Genomic DNA, 17,210 nt, shown 5'->3' on the forward strand with positions numbered 1-17,210 from the left:
CCTCAGCCTGTCAAGCCCAGAGCTGGATAATGCAATGGCTTGGAGGTTCCACTTTCCAAGCACTCCAGCATGGACTTGCCAGCCCCATAACTGTGAGGAATGACTGACTGTCGCTTAAGCCACTCTGTCTAGCAGCCCAAGCTGGCGAGGACAGGCAGTCCAGTTCAGGGGCTAATGGATGCATACTGAGCTGTGTTCGAACCCTGGCTGTGCCACCTTTGAGTCATGTGGCACTGGGACTGCCTTTGACGTTTTTAAGCCCTGTCTTCTCACCTACAAAGTGGGCATGGAGCTGTGGTGAGAATCAGCACGCAGCCGTGTATTGGCCTCAGGAGACTCCTGGAATCCCCCAGGCTGCTTTTACTCTCAGGTCTGATCCAGGCAAGTCCTCCTGGCTTGCAGGAGGCACTACCCACTTTCCTAACACTGAAAGTACCTCGCTCTGGGCCTCACACCCCACAGGTGCTCCATTAAGCACCATAGCTTAATCTACTTGAATTTTCCCAAATTTTGCATTAACTTTTAAAAATGTAGACATTCCAAAACTATTGTTAGGATAAAAGAGTGCAAAAAATTGCTATTGGAAAGAAGTTCAATAATATGTAATGTCATCATATGGGCCAGGGCTACCAATTAAAAGAACATTTTGGAAAAAGAGAAGCAATGACCCACCTTTCTTAGCAGGGTGGTAGTGCATGAGGCCTGCCGACCTGACTCTCTACGTACCAGGCCAGGTGCTCAGTGGATTTTACCTCTGTTAGCCTCTCCATGGCCCCCACACAAATCTCTGAACTGTCACTCCTACTCTGTGGGAGGGGACTGAGGGGCTCACAGCACCCAGGCAGCAGGTGGCGGGTAGGATGGAGGCAGCCGACCTGGTGCGGCCTGTGCCATGCTGCTCTGCTACCCATGGGAGCCTGACTCGGGCCGTGTGTGGTCTCTCCGCTGGGAAACCAGGTGAAACAGGGACTCTGCTACAAAAGGAAAGCGCTTCCATGATACTCAGACTTTCTGATACCATTTTGGTCTCTCAAGGTCTTTTTTTGTTTTGGGTTTTGTTTTGTTTTTTGTTTTGTTTTTTGCTGTTTTCCAAGTACACAACAGTGTTCTAAGGTAGTTGAGTTTCCATTCTGGCTGGCTAGAAAACATTATGAACTTTACTTCTTACAAATCAACATATTTTACCCAAGGGAACTTTCAGAATATTTCACCTCTCCGTGCGGCTGCCTTTTCCAGCCAGGAGAGCACTGGCTGTGCTCCCCGCCCCCAGGAGAGTCTGAGTCTGCTCTCATTAATACACTGATTCCATAGCACAATGACGGATAAAAGCACTTTCTTTTTATTCTACTCAAGGCTGGTTTTACATAAAAATAGACCATAACTCAGACTTTGTAATGTCTATGGAAAGGTTAGAATCGTTACCATCCAAATGGACTGAACTAATAAAAATTATATTTGTTATAATCCAAATAGATTAGCGGCCTTAAGGGCTTAGCTATGTATTACACTTTTCAATTTTCTTATAATTAAATTAACATAAAATAGCCTTCACAAATAAATGACTATTTCAAAAATAGTTAAGTTCTATTTAACAAAAATGGCGATTCTATTTCCATACGCAGGTGCTCAGTTACATCTGGGAAGTGGAAAGAGGCACTTCTCTGTGGAGTGGACTCAAAATCCAGAGATTAGCAGAAAACGCCTTCTCCTTTGTCCTGTGGAGGCCGGGGCGGCCCAGCTGGTGGCCCAAGACCAAACCAGGGTGACTGTTCCGGGACCACTCCCGCTCTTCGCTGAGTGCTCCCAGCCACCAGCCTAGTGGGCACGTGGCGGAACCCGTCCAGAAGCCCATTGCCAAGGGTTCTGCTGCCATTTTCTCAGCTCACCTTCCCTTTTCCTGCCCTCCACACATCTGCCTCACAGATGGAAAGCTGTCAGAATGGCGCTTCCATTTGTAAATCTCTTCCTCAGGAATGTATGCTTTTGTCAGGTGCCACTTTATTACTCCATCCCAGCAGTGCTCACAGCGGTGGGTAAGCAAAGATGACAGCTCCCATGGCAGAAGAGACCTACACAAAGGAGTGGGCACTCCTGAGCTGGGTGAATGTTTTAAGTGTGAGGATCCTCACAAAGCTAATTAATTTCAGATTCGCCTGTTGTTTTATTCTAGAAAACTCATAAAAAAGATAAAGAAATGAAACGGGTTATGTATCTGTTGCGATTTGAAGCAATAAAAGCTTGAGATTTCTCAGTTCTAAAAGTCAAAAGGGAGAAAACTCAAGGACAAGAGGTTGGAGCTAACGCACACTGGCTGGTGCTGGGATGCGGGCCCAGCTGTGCTAAATACCTTTACTTTTACTTGCCTGAGCTCGTTTATCCACACGTCTTCCTGGCTGTATAGAAGAACCAACCCAGCTTAGACATGGCCAACAAGGGTCACAGAGCTGGTGTGAGTCGGAGAGCGCTTCGCTGGACCAGAGGTAAGCGGGTGCATCGCAGATGGCGGAGGCCAGGTCTGGTCTGGAAGCGCCTGGGCGGAGTATCCGTTGAAACCTGAGGCAAGTACCATCACTGCTACACTTTGCATGCAAGGATTTGGAGGGACTCTGAACTTGACAATCAATACAGTCGGTAGCCATCATATTTGAGTGCTCGTTCTCCTTTGAGCTCAGCGGTTGCCTGCATCAACAGTGAAATAAAGTCTAACAGGACTGTAATAATATCATGTGAACACACAGGCAGCCCTTGGCATGCCATTGTGATGATCTCCTTGAAAAGAAACACAAGATATCTTGATCATGTTGAGGCAGATAATGCAAACTCTTTAAACCTCTGTGCACTCCCGTCGCTGCCCACCTTTTGGGATTTAGTCCCATTAACACCCACACAAAAGGCTGGACAAGAAAAATAGGCATGAGGCTCTAATGAGTCCATTTGGCTGCACATCAGCAGCTTTTGTTGAAGGTTCCATGAGAGTTGAGGTGGGAAGTGATGATGCAGGAAGATACCTAAATTATCCAGGGAGCTCCCCAACTCTCCATCATCATGGATAAGCAAGGCCTGTCCACACACCTGGGAAGATTATGAACTTTAATTCAGAGACTCCAGTGAGGTGAGCAGCTGGGAAACACTGGAACTTGCATTTGCGAGCTCCCTCTTTTCGGGCATGTGACAGTGACACTGCTCATCTTTATCTTCCCAGTGCCCGACACAAGGTTGATTTCTAACGTGCACCTGCTCTGTGGACAGGCCACTGGAGGACAGACCAAGGAGTCAGCCACCTACAGCTCAGAAGGGAGTGCTCCTCAGGAAACACCAGCCAGCACCTCCGTCTTGGAATGCAGCTCCAGACCTGTGAGGAGTAAACCTCTGCTGGTCGAGCCCCAGTCGCAGTGTGTGTTGTTCTGTGGTGAGTGTTGGTCTGTGGAATGGGGTCGGTCTGCGGTGTGTGTTGGTCTGTGGTGTGTGTCGGTCTGTGGTGTGTGTTGGTCTGTGGAGTGTGTCGGTCTGTGGTGTGTGTTGGTCTGTGGAGTGTGTCGGTCTGTGGTGTGTGTTGGTCTGTGGTGTGTGTCGGTCTGTGGTGTGTGTTGGTCTGTGGTGTGTGTTGGTCTGTGGTGTGTGTTGGCCTGTGGTGTGTGTTGGTCTGTGGTTTGTGTTGTTCTGTGGTGAGTGTTGGTCTGTGGAATGGGGTCGGTCTGCGGTGTGTGTTGGTCTGTGGTGTGTGTCGGTCTGTGGTGTGTGTTGGTCTGTGGAGTGTGTCGGTCTGTGGTGTGTGTTGGTCTGTGGAGTGTGTCGGTCTGTGGTATGTGTTGGTCTGTGGTGTGTGTCGGTCTGTGGTGTGTGTTGGTCTGTGGTTTGTGTTGGTCTGTGGTGTGTGTTGGTCTGTGGTGTGTGTTGGTCTGTGGTGTGTGTTGGTCTGGGGTGTTGGTCTGTAGTGTGTGTTGGTCTGTGGAGTGGTGTCGGTCCGTAGTGTGTGTTGGTCTGTGGTGTGTGTTGGTCTGTGGTGTGTGTTGGTCTGTGGTGTGTGTTGGTTTGTGGTGTGTGTTGGTCTGTGGTGTGTGGTCGATCTGTGGAGTGTTGTTGGTGTGTGGTGTGTGTCAGTCTGTGGAGTGGTGTTGGTCTGTGGTGTGTGTCATGGTGGCCAGGCTGACTGAGACAGAGAGTGAGTCCATAAGGGGAGCAGGCACAATGGGCACTCGGCCAGGCCCCCTGGCCTAGCACATGCTAGGACACACATACACACACCTTCCCAAGCTTGTGCCTGCAGAAATGTCTGAAAGGCCATTCAGGCAGAGTCATTCTTGCCAAAGCCACTTTCTTTTTCTACACCAAGGGAGGTGGGTCTCAGGGAGGAACAGCTGGGTCAAGAGTGAGGAGGGTGGGTGTCTTCCTGTCCAGGCTGCTGTAGCAACCCTGAGCCGGGAGGCTAATGCACAACACTGATTCTGAAGGTCAGCGGGCTGGGGAGCCCCAGATCGAGGCACCAGCAGACTGGGCTCTGGAGTGAGCCTGCTCTCTGGCTCGTAGTCCCTGTCTGGCCCCGTGTCCTCACATGGAGGAGGGGAGGAAGCTCTCAGGAGCCCCTTTGATAAGAGCAGTAATCCCATTCACAAGGGTTTTGTTCTTGACCTAATCACTTCCCAAAGGCCCCCCTTCTAATACTATCATATTGGGGATTAAGTTTCAATGAATGAATTTTGGGGGACACAGCCATTCAGATCATTGCAGCTGTTAACAAAGCTGAGCAACTCTCCTGGTTGCCCTGGGCACCCACCACACCACGGGCAGCTTCCCCCGGGGTGCCAGCTCCCCACTCTCCCTGCTCACTCCCCACTCTCCCTGCCCGCCCCCACTCTTCCTGCTCACTCCCCACTCTCCCTGCTCACTCCCCACTCTCCCTGCTCACTCCCCACTCTCCCTGCCTGCACCCCCACTCTCCCTGCCTGACTCCACTGCCATCTGCGGGCACCTCAGCACAGGCAGGCTGCCTATGGCTCCCACTAACATGTACCAGCTCATCAGACACTGAAGGACTCCGCTTCCCTGGCACTCTCTTGCTGAAGCCTATTTCTAACGGGAGTATAATTCCCAGTCTCACAGGAGACCAAGCTCCCTGGGGACCTCAGCATTAAACTCTTCTCCTCCCGGAGCTGCTGCGAGGGAGCCGCTGCGGTATTCTGAAATAAGGGACTGCACTCCACAGCCTCACTTCTCGGGTCAAATCAGGCCACGCTTAAAACAGTGCCGCAGACAGCGTGGGAGGAGAACATTGACCTACATACCAGGAAACCCCGAAGCCTTCCATTTCAGATCCTAAAGCCGGAGGAAATTCCTCCCCACACACCTGGGACATTTGCACAGGAACACTGGGTAAAATCCACTGTGGGAGTGTAAAAGGGCCCTCAGAATGGTCTAGCCCAGCGGTATGGAGTAGGGATGCACATCAAAATCAAATCACCTGCGGGGTTTTCAACGTGGACAAGAGGATCTGACTCGTTTGAGTTGAATAGAAAGGAATTGAAACGGCCGTTGACTGTCCTGTGCTCTTTAGTTCGGGTGAACGGGGAGAGGGGTTATTTTCCCCCCGTTATTTTCTGTGAAATCAAAAAGCACCCATCCTCCCTGACTGGCTCCCCTCATGCTCTGCGGCCATGAACTTTTCTACACCCTCACATCTTCCACTCAGTGAAGGAGGTAGAGAGTGGAGGGGTGGTGGGGGCTCATCAGGGAAAGGGAAGCCAATGAGGGTGAAATGTTTGATCTCTCTCCTTTGAGACAGGCCCTGTGGCTTGGCTCCTGCCACTTCAATCACTCATTCATGTCCTTTCTCTGCCCCATTTGCCTTTCTCATCTCACAGATCCCCCTTGACTCCTTCCTTTGGTCCTGTTCCCTCTCACCTTCCCATTCCCCCATCAAATCCTCCTTAAACATGAAAATGACTTTCCCACTTGGTTTTTCATGATGTAGGACCAGGATCCAAACTTCCGGACACACACAAAGGCAGCTCTATCCCTACTTCCCTCCACATCACTCCACCCCAAGGGCAGCTCAGGGATATGCGAACCTGAAAAATCACCTTTAATGGCTTCTAGGATGCAGACGCGCAGGCCTTCCCTCATTGAATTTGTTTAAATAAGTACACAGTGGCATCCCCAACTCTAAAGCAGAGCACAGAGTGATTATAATGCAGGTCACCCAAGAAATACACAACAAAGAAGAAGGCTGGTGCGGACACAGAGCCCTCAGATTCCTAGTTCAACCCTCTGCACAAAACACTCAACTACCTATGTGCACAGCAAAGGAAACCACCAACGAAATAGAGAGATACCTACTAAATGGAAGAAGATATTTGCATATGACACTTCTGATAAGGGGTTAACATCCAAAAGTTATAAAGAACTCATATAACTTATCCTCACAAAAAAATAAACAGTTCCATTTAAAAAATGGGCAGGGCACTTAAATAGACCTTTCTCCCATGAGGACATATACTAGTAGGTGGCCAAAAGACATATGAAAAGCTGTTCGATGTCACTAATCATCAGGGACATGGAAATTAAAACCACAATGAGGTATCACCTCACACCTGTCAGAATGGCTATCATCAATAAATCAACCAACAACAATTGGTGAGGATGTGGTGAAAAAGGAACCCTCACACACTGTTGGTGGGAATGCAGACCAGTGAGCCACTATGGAAAACAGTATGGAGATTCTTCAAAAAATTAAAAATAGAGCTGCCATACAATCCCACAATTTCATTTCTGGGTATGTATCCGAAGAAAACAAAAACACTAATTTGAAAAGACATATGCTAACTTATATTAATTGCAGCATTATTTACAATAGCCCAGACATGGGAGCAGCCTAGATGTCCATCAGTAGATGAGTAAATAAAGAAGCTGTGACACACACAACGCACTCTGGAATATTACTCAGCCATAAAAAATTAACCCTCGCCAGTTGAGCCAATATGGATGGATTAGAGAATATTATGCGAAGTAGAATAAGTCACAGAAAAACAAATACCATAGGACCTCACTTATATGTGGAATCTGAAAAAAAATAGACAAAACAGAAACAGACCTATAGATATAAAGAACAAGCTGATGGTTGATAAAGGAGAGGAGATGGGCAGATGAACATTAAAAAAGAAACAAACAAAAAATATCATTCAACTAAATCACCTGCTCTGAACTCTAGATGTCTCCTTTGAGCAAATGGGAACCGCCATCCCCACGCACCGCCCTCCAGCATAGCCGGGGACCATATGAGACCGCATAAAGCACTAAGGATGCAGGCAATGCCAGCAGCTCTCTTACCGAGTTATTCCACACTAGTTCTCAAAAACCAGCTGTTCTGGTTAGTGTGATTTTAACAGAAAATAAAATGCTTGTAAAAATTCAACTTTCATCTTAACATCAATTTTCTTCCCCATAAAGTCAGACCAGAACCTTGGGAACAAAGACAAAGGAAATCGTTTTCTTTGAGGTCCTACTCCATGATCAATCACCCAACTCTTCAACTCGCCATGAGTCACCTTTGTAAAAGACAATACATTGGGATTTCTGCTTTCATTCCTATCATCTCAGTGTAATGCATAAGCTCCTCATGAACTGGCTCCACCTCATCTCGCCCGTCTCACTCCCCAGCATCTCCTGCATGCTGCTCCCTTCCTCCTGCATTTCGTCACACTCGGCATCAGGACACAGTGCAGGACCTAGGACACCCCACAGGTCCTAGGCCGGCTGGAGGCCTGTTCTCCCTGCCTCCCCGCCTTCACCTGCTCACAGGCCTCCTGCAGGGGTGATCACTGCCTCTTTGCCGGTGTGTTGTGTGTCACGTTTTGTACTCTATTGGTTTTTCTTTGTGATTTCCATCGCGTCCACTGGGCCTGGTGTTCTTTCTCGACAGGACAGGTTGTCTTCAGCATCTCTGACTCCCCAGCACCTCACCAGAGGCTCAGTGACCGGTAAGCAAGCTCTGGACTTCTGATTTCTCAGAGGAGAAGATAAGAAAAGTACCGGAAGACTCCTAAAAATGTCTGAGGACATCTGATGTCTAAAGCAAAGTTCTCTATATCTATAGGTCTGTTTCTGTCTTGTTTCTTTTCATGGTTTTATCTACATCTCCTCCTCCATCCCTTGCAAGGGTTCATCCTTTAACCACTGCTTGGTTTAGTGGGATAGATTGAGAAGCACCTAAGTGTTCCGTGCTCCAGGGAAAGGACCATAGAAACGAGTTCCCAGACTTCCCTAGGCCTAATGTGTCCATGTAATGTAAAATTGTAGTATACTGCTTAACACATAGTGGATAACCAATATCTATTTATAAAAGGAACTCCCATGCATTTTTGTCCTTCGTTAGTACTCTTCTAAACTTCAGTCATTGCTTACATGGTGTTATTTGGGAATTATTGCAATGGGAGAGGCAATTGATTTATACCAAATTTTACATTTTGTTTCAAAATATAAATGGTTTGTACGTGCAGTTTGTTTTATTTTAGGCACTGTGTTCCTTTCTAGGACTGCTGCAGCAAAGAATTACAAACCAGGAGCTTAAAACAACAGAAGCATATTCTCTTGTGGTCCTGGTGGCAACAGTCCAAGGTCCAGGTGTGGGCACAGCCATGCTTTCCTTGGGCTGCAGGGAGGAACCCTTCCTTGCCTCCCTCCCCTACCTCTGGTGGTTGCCAGCAATCCTTGGTGTCCCTCAGCTTTGTCTGTATCACTCCAGTTTCCATCTCCATTTTCACATGGCATTCACCCGTGCTTGTCTCTCACCAAATTCCCCTCTCCCTATAAATTAGATTTAGGGCCCACCCTAATCCAGTGTGACCTCACTGTAATTTGGTTACATCTGCCAAGACCCAATTTCCAAATAAGATCACACTCATAGATTCCAGGTGGACATGAATTGAGACCGCTGAAGCCAAGGTGGGCACTGCTTTGTCCTGAGAACGGTAACTGTGTGTAGCACACGGAGATTGTCCTCAGCCAGGCCTTTGCGGGGAAAGCAGGTGAGGGTACACACAGTGAGGGAGTGTGTTGGGATAGGGAAGCTAATGAGAGAACTATTCAAGCGTGGGATGCGTTTCCCCTGGAGCAGGGGTCCTGCCTGCGTTTCTGGACTGACTGCCATCCCAGAGAGGAAATTCCCAAGCCATGCAACCAGGCCAGGGGGAGGGAGAGGGCGGCAGTGGGCCGGTCTCCACGCGGGCCCAGCCACCTTTGAAACGTCAGTCAGCTCAGGCTGCATATCGGATATCAGGGACTGGATGCCTTAAACAGCAACATTTATTTTCTCACAGTTTTGGAGGAGAGAAGTCCAAGACCAGGGTTCCAACTGATGTGATCTCCTTTGAGGATGAGACCTCTCTTCCTGGTTTTCAATGGTTGACTTCTCCCTGTAGCCTCATACAGCCTTTCTGTGTGTGTATGTGTGTGTGTGGGGGGGGAGGGGCGGGACGGGGCGACAGAGAGACAGAGAGAGGAAGATCTTTGACATTTCTTTCCCTTTATAAGAACAGTAGTCCTATAGGATTAGGACTCCTCCCCCTACCCCACCCCCACACCTCCTTATTTAAGCTTAATTGCCTTCTAATTCTGGGTTCAATGGTGCCCCCCTCCCCATCTTCAAATACAGTCACATTGGAGTTATGGCTTCAACATATGAATTTGGGGGACGCAGTTCAGTCCATAGTAGCAGGGGCCTTGGAAATCATAGCCCAGATCTCCACTGCACAAACGAGGGTCACTCTGCAAGGTGAGGAGTCAGGACGAAGGTCGCCCAGCTTGACAAGGGCAGCCTGGTCTTCACATTCCTCCACTCTGCTGAAACCTCGAGTCCAAAGTCCTGACTTGTTCTTTGCTTTCTCCTTCACAGGACACATACATACATACATACATACATACATACATACATCTTAAATAAGCCAACGTGATTAGCATCCCCTTCATTTTCACTTATTCCCAAAGGTATTATATAGAAGCTTGATGTAAAGGCCCCTTCTATGAAGGGTCATAGATTAAAATGGATACTCATTTTGAATTCCCCGTGAACCTAGCACTATGTGTTATACATAACAGGCAAGCATTAAATACAGATCGTATTTATATTGATAACTAACACTTACTACTTATACTATTCTAAGCACTTTGCACATATTAGCTATTTTAATACTCACAGTAACTTAATACATAGGTTCTATTGTCAGTGGCATTTTACAGATAAGGAAATTGAGGAACAGAAATTTCTTAATTTGCTCAAGTTTTACTAATGTATACATGAATAAATGGATGAGTCAAGGTATCCAAAGACTGCGTTAAGCTTAATGTTTTAACAATACCTATCTATACCCCTCTTCTTTCAACAATCTCTAGTCTAATTTTTTGGGGGGGGAGGGGGGTATTTTATTTTTGTTGAAGATAAGAGAATGCCAGGCAAATCACACTAATAATAAAAGCCACTAACTATAAATATTAATCACTCTATTTATTATCAGTATTTTTATCAAGGCTCATACTAAAACAAGTTTTTATACAAGTATTTATACTAAAACAAGTTTTTCCAAAATAATACTTAGCCTCACTATATATTATATGTATTCTGTTAATGTCTATTGTATTCTATTTTAGTCTTAGTCTAGTTTGTCCATTCAATTTAATTTTTTTATTGTAGATCATGACCAACAAAATTGATTTCATGAGTACAATTGGGTCACAATCAGCTGTTTGAAAACAACACTCCCTCTCCCTTCCTCAAAATGTATTTTTTTAATATAAAAAGAAAGAAACAATGCAGGTAAGACATCAGATTGTGGTTCCATTTAAGTTATAAGCTGTGACTCCCAAATGCATCCCAAAAGTTGGAGAATTCAAGTCGTTCTTTTTAATTTCTGGTGCTACAGTAACCCCATTTTTTGACATACCCACTGTTATGCAATCAACTTCCTCAGAGTGTTGGACCCAAAGCTCATGCTCTGACAATTCGGTCTGATGCTTTCCTTCAGAGACCACAGTATGGCTGAGATCTGCATCTTCCAGGGCTGCAGAGAGAAAACACATCAAAGAAAGAGCTGAAATGCATCTTGGAATCAGGCACTCAGGATGGTAAAAAGAGCTAATATATTTTTTAAGATGATAATAAGATAGGTTCGAAGCATCCCCTATATAGTCTGTTTACTTTAAAATCATGCCACAGGAAAAGAAAACAGTGCATTCTAGATTGAATTGAAATGCTTCCAAAAAATATCTCTATCTTATGTATAGGGGTACATTTTTTATGAAGTCCAAGGGGACATAAATAAGTATACCACCACATTATTAAACAGTTGTAGGACTCGCCTGGCCAGGGTGGCTCAGTCGGTGGAGTGTTATCCCTGCACCAAACGGTTTCAGGTTCTGTTTCTGGTCTGGGAACATAACTGGGTTTCAGGTTCACTCCTGGTCCAGCACATACAGAAGGCAACCAATCAATGATTACCTCATATTGACGTTTCACTCTCTCTCTCTCACACTTCCTCTCTCTAAGCATGCCCTCAGTTGAGGATTAAAATAAAAGTTGTAGGCCTTAACTTTTAAAGAGATTTAATGATATCAGTTTTATTTTTCTCAAAAAAGGTTAGTTCCCTTGCCCTTGCCCTTCCTAAAGCAAGAAGGAGTCCTCTCAGTAAGCAATGCCATGAGAGGACTCTGAATTTGTCAGAACAGTGATTCTTAAGGCAGCCACGTCTCTGAGGGTCACTCGGCTGTCCCCCCGGAAGCAGTGGTTATAGCAGGGAGGGGAAAAGCCAGGGCCCAGCATTATAAATGGGTCATTGGTTTGCAGTTCATCAAGACGAGTCAATGATTCTCAAACTTGAATAGGTCTCAGGAACACCTGGAGGGCTTGCTAAAGCCTGGACTGCAGCTCACCCTCCCCAGAGTTCTGACTCAGTGGGCCCAGCCGTTCCCATGGGCTACAGGTCTGAACACTTTGAGACCCGCTACTCTAGTTCCACTTTGTGGGACTGGAGCACTTGAACCTAACCCCAATGGTAAAGTATAGCGCCTTCCTGATTTCTTTAGCGATATCAGCTGCAAGCTGGTGATCAAATTGACCGAAAGCCAGAGTGCACCAATGAAAATGATCTACAGTGAAAACAAGAAGGCAGCCATTATAACCACAAGAATGCTGTCCCCACTCAACGAGGACTTACAGAAGTTGAGACTCAGCCCGGGCTCTCAAGATTTTATCTTTCAAGAAAGGAAAGGAAAAGAAAGTTTTATCAGACTTAATGACTACAGAAATAAATGGACCAGACCTCATTCTCCCTTTCAATAAGCAGCTGACATTGCATGACACCAGACAGAGAAAGGGCACATGGGTCCAGCCTGTGATCGCAAGAGCAGGGCCTGTGATTTATTGTAGGTAAAATAGGGTTTGGGAGCACAAATGCTCTGAAACACAGGGAATTATTTTTACTGAAGGGCAGAGCGGAGAAAGAAAAGGTAAGGAATTGAGAGAAGCAGTGCTCTTGGCAACTGTCACTCTGAAATAGTTTGTCGACGGCCTTCTGGTACAGGAGACTGACTATAGCAGGTCTAAATGTGATCTCTTCTCCCACAATTCCACAGGGCAGCCCGTGCAGAACAAAGAGCACCAGGTAAGCCACCGAACCAAGCCACAGTAGGTGCGGGCCAGCAGATTACATTAAGAGAAAAGAGTTTATTAAAGTCCAAAGACAAAAAACTGCTGAGATGATTTGGAAAGCATTATGCATTTATTGAACAAACCCTGCTAACGACATTTCAGCAAACTGTGTGTTTAAAAAGCAATGAATAGCTATTGTACTTACTTCATAAACTTGTCAGACTGTCTTCATTTTATTTTCCTGAACAAACTGGATTTCTGTATGGCTCATCCCCGCCAGTTAATAAATACATCACCCTAAAAAGTGCTGTGGTATTACATTTACAGCAGATAAAATATGGATGAAGTTGCTGCGCCTCAGGTCCGTCAAGTGTGATTTAATATCTCACACCCTCTCGTGAGGAGGAAAAGATTACTCGGCGGCTTCACCTGCCAGAGAGCGACCTTTGCCCCCGAGTAACAGCCACTCAGCAAATAGCGCCAAATGAAGACGAAGAAAACGTATAGATTTGCCATAAGAAAAAATTGATCTCAATCCTCATATTAAACCTGCTGATCGGAGCTCTGCACAAACCCCAGGCAATCTCAGGGCACGGCGCAGCGCTCTGCGGGGAGACCTCCTGGAGTCCCCAGGATTTCTGTTTTACCTCCTTCTTCCTATTTCTTATGTTTCTTACGCTGGAATAAAATCTCTTTCGCAAATGCTCTTTGGCTTATTGTCTTAGTGTCAAGTGTTTTCTCTCTGAGCATTTCAGAGATCAGGGGGATCTTATAAATGAAGGCGTGTCCCCCAGGGAAATTTCTCAACAATCTGATTTAATTTATATCTTTTTTAAAAGTTCTGTCTAAATGATTAAAAAAAGAAAAGAAAAGAAAAGAAAAGCTCTCCAAGGAAAACATTTGTTAACACAGAAAATAAATTCTTATGATTAACATTTGGCCATTCACAAAGGCTGGTGACTAAGAACTTCACTTCAAAGGTGAGAGAGAAATGAGCTTTAAAACAAGAGTGGAAAGAAGCAAATTGCTGCCGAGTTATTCTTATTCCAAACACATCAATGGAGAACTGGTAACTGCCATGGAGACATCCTCAAGGTGCGGGCTGCAAGGGCCTTCCCCTGAGACCGCTGTGAGACATGAAGGGCAGCCACTGGTCTGCAAGGACGGCGGCCTTGGCCGGGTGGCATCCAGCGCCCAGGGAGCCTGTGCCTCTGCAAATTTAAAAAGTCTCTCCAGGTCTGTTGCCTCCCGAAATGTGACTGCCCCGGGTGAGGTTTTTTTTATTTGTCTTTCACTGGGCACTTCGGTGTTCAGTGGGGAATTGGTTTGACTGAGCCAGAGGCAGGTGGGGACAAGGCTGTTTATTTCAAATCTTCTCAGTGGAGAGTAGTGAGGCACTGGCACTAGCAAATAGGTTTCCACAAAAACTATGATTATTGTATGTGAACTGGGAATTAGTGCACAAGAGGTGAGAGCGGGACTTCGGGGGCGGGGGGAAGGCGTGTGCTGCCTCTGTGTGTGTACACGCACATGCACACGTGCACACACACACGCACATGCACATGCACACACTCACCATGGCAGCTCTCCCACCAGGAATGAAAACTTTCTTTGGAGATTAGCTGGACAGGCCTGCACCCCTCCCACACTAGCCCAGATTCGCTTGGTATGATAGCTCTGTCCCTCTGCCTTTCTGATGTTAAGGTGGGCGGGCCAAGCAGGGTGACATTTCTGGAGTGACAGATGCACCTGCTGCAGGAAAGCCAGGCTGGGCCCCTGGGTGCCTCAGTGGGGAGGGCAGTGGGTGGGTGGGCCAGGGGTTGTGGGAAGGAAAGAGCCAGTGACAGGGGAAAGGCGAAGAGGGGGTGACGCTTTATGGATGGGATGGTTTTATTTTAAAAATATATGTGCATATGGTGAACCTAGGGAGGAGAGTCGGAGACACTCGGCAAGAATCCAGAGGTCATGCAGGGAGGAGGAGGGTTCGATGGCACCGGGCGTCAAGCCTCCTTCGGTCCTCGCTCTCCCAGACGGACCAGACAGGGAAGGGTGCGTGTTCAGGTAACAGTTGAAAGGAGAATAATGCCCGAATTTTAAAATATCAAAATCCTTTCCTAAGGGAATTTCCCCTCATTGCGACACAATTTTTATTTTTAGTTTTTGTTTACCTTCCCACCTCCAGTTTACAGATGATCCTGCCCACTGTTTTCAATGTGGAATTTGTTCCTTAAAAACCACTGATGTGCCCAGGGGATTTGGTGCTAACCTTGTCCTGTGGTGGCAACAAGAGCCCAGCCTGAGGAGGTGGTGAAGGAAAGCTCTTCAGTTAAGAATCTTTCCTTTCCATCTAGCATGTGTTGAAAAGATCTACAAATGAGCAACATGGATCTGCATACTGAACTTTATTTGCAAAACTAGCTTTTGGAGGAATAAACTTGACTCACTGGCAATGACCCCAGGGAAACTGATTAGCATTTCAAAACAATTAGTAAGTGGCCATTTATTTTCTACTGGAGGCCTGTTGCACGAAGAGATTCATGCAATAGGCCTTCCTTTCTCCTGGCTGCCGGCACAGGTTTTCCTCTGGCACCCGGACCCAGGCTTTTGCTCCAGCTGGAGCCACCTTCTGTCTTCCGTCTTTGCTGCTCCGGCCGGAGCTGCCTTCCATCTTCCATCATCTGCGATGCTCTGGCTCACCTTCAGTCTTCCCTCTGCCACTTGGAGCCTATGTATGCAAATGAACCACCAGCTTTGTTGATGATTAATTTGCATATTGCTCTGATTAGCCAATGGGAGGCATAGCAAAGGTACGGCCAATTACCATGTTTGTCTATTATTAGATAGGAATATTTTCAAAAAGCTCACAATATGATTAATTATTCCCCTTATGAATCCCGATAAGGGCTGTTTACTTACAATAAACTGATATTATGCCGTCAGGGACATAGCACCCTTCGTATCATAGCGTTTTTGTTTTCAACAGGCCACACTGCAGGCCTCTGAAATTCTCCATGACTAAACAGATTACAGGTGTGACTCCAAATCTTGCAATTCCCGGTGCTTCGGGTCACCAGTACCACTCTTGGTGTCTGCCTTCCCTGTGCTAAGGTCCTTGCCTGGAATGTGCCCACTGGCCATCGGCGTGTAACGGAGAAGAGATGGTTTTCACACTCACCTGTCTCATCCAACACTTCCTCAGGCCCAGTCCCACTGCAAATTAAGCTGCAACTAATAGTGCACTTTTAATTTAGTTTAGGTGAATTACGTTTTTGTTTTGTTTTGTTTTTCAATCCAAATTAAAAGCCAGGTCATGTCCTAGTGTCTTTTTTCTTTAATAGACTTTATTTTTTTTTAGAACAGTTTTAGGTTCTTCCTGTTGTATCTTTAATATTGTCTTTAAGTTTGTCTTCTTTATTCAATGAATGTCAGGGAAAATATTTGGAAATTATAAACCATGGTTTTTGGCCTGCATGGATTAGAATTTAAGGCCCCTGAAACAATGATAAAGGGGAAAAAGTCATACAGAATTTCAGTGATGCTATGACTAAAAATAAATTTACTTGAAATGTTTAAAAAGAAATGCAAGGTTAACTTGGTGGTACGTGGGCAGGCTAAATATCCATCTCAGACGGTGAATAAAGAAAAATTGAATTTATTTAAGGAAAAGAGGATAAGGGATGGTGATATCCAAAGGGAAGGACTACAAGGCACTGAGCCAAAGGGTATTGGGTCCATGATGGCACCAAAAATGTACTTAGGACCATGCAACAAGGAGGGCGTGGAAGCAGCAGCAGGAGAGCCCAGGCTGGGCTGCTCTGGCCCAAAGGGGGCCTGGGAGGCAGGTGCAGAGGGTTAGCATGGGGCGAGCTGTCACTGCCCATTGCTCCCCTGGTTGGGGTCTCTTAGAGGGCAGAAGGGGGAAGGGAATAGCATGGGTGGACTCCTTTGTCCCCAGTGTGTTTATCTCTCTCCTACAGGTGGGAATCTTCAGGGAGGTCTCAGGGGAGGGTCTCAATAGAATACTCCTCAGCTTTCCAGGGGTGCTCTTTCAGGGTCGTGGCCTCCACTGATTGGTCGGCGCCAGGGCCGGGGGTCATTAGTCACTGCAGCTGGTCCTGAGGCAGCCATGGCATCACATGTCTGGTTTTGCTGCTTTTCTGGGCCTGGAGATGCAATACAACTGAGGCCTAGATGTTATCTCTGGGGAGGAAAGGTCAGGGGTCTAAACCACATGATCAGTGATGTGCTAGAGGAGGAAAGGTCAGGGGAGAGTATGAATCACGTGACCAATGATCTGAAAGACCAGGGGCCCAGGCTGCATGAGAGTGATGTGCTAGGGGAGGATGGGTTACCTTGGGGCCAAGTTCTTGTTTCCCCAGTTTTGCCCTTGCTCTGCTCACACCTGACAAAAACATGGAGCTATAATCACTAGTATTTATAAAAGAGCGAGATTGTTTATTTTCTCTCTTGGGGAAAAAACTTATAAGTGAAATTGCTGGATCAAAAGGAAGATCCATTTTTAAATGCTTCCTCTATGTACACACCCACACCCACACACCACATCGTTCCCAGTTAC

This window comes from Myotis daubentonii, chromosome 12, assembly GCF_963259705.1.
Source record: "Myotis daubentonii chromosome 12, mMyoDau2.1, whole genome shotgun sequence".
NCBI classification, from domain to species: Eukaryota; Metazoa; Chordata; class Mammalia; order Chiroptera; family Vespertilionidae; genus Myotis; species Myotis daubentonii.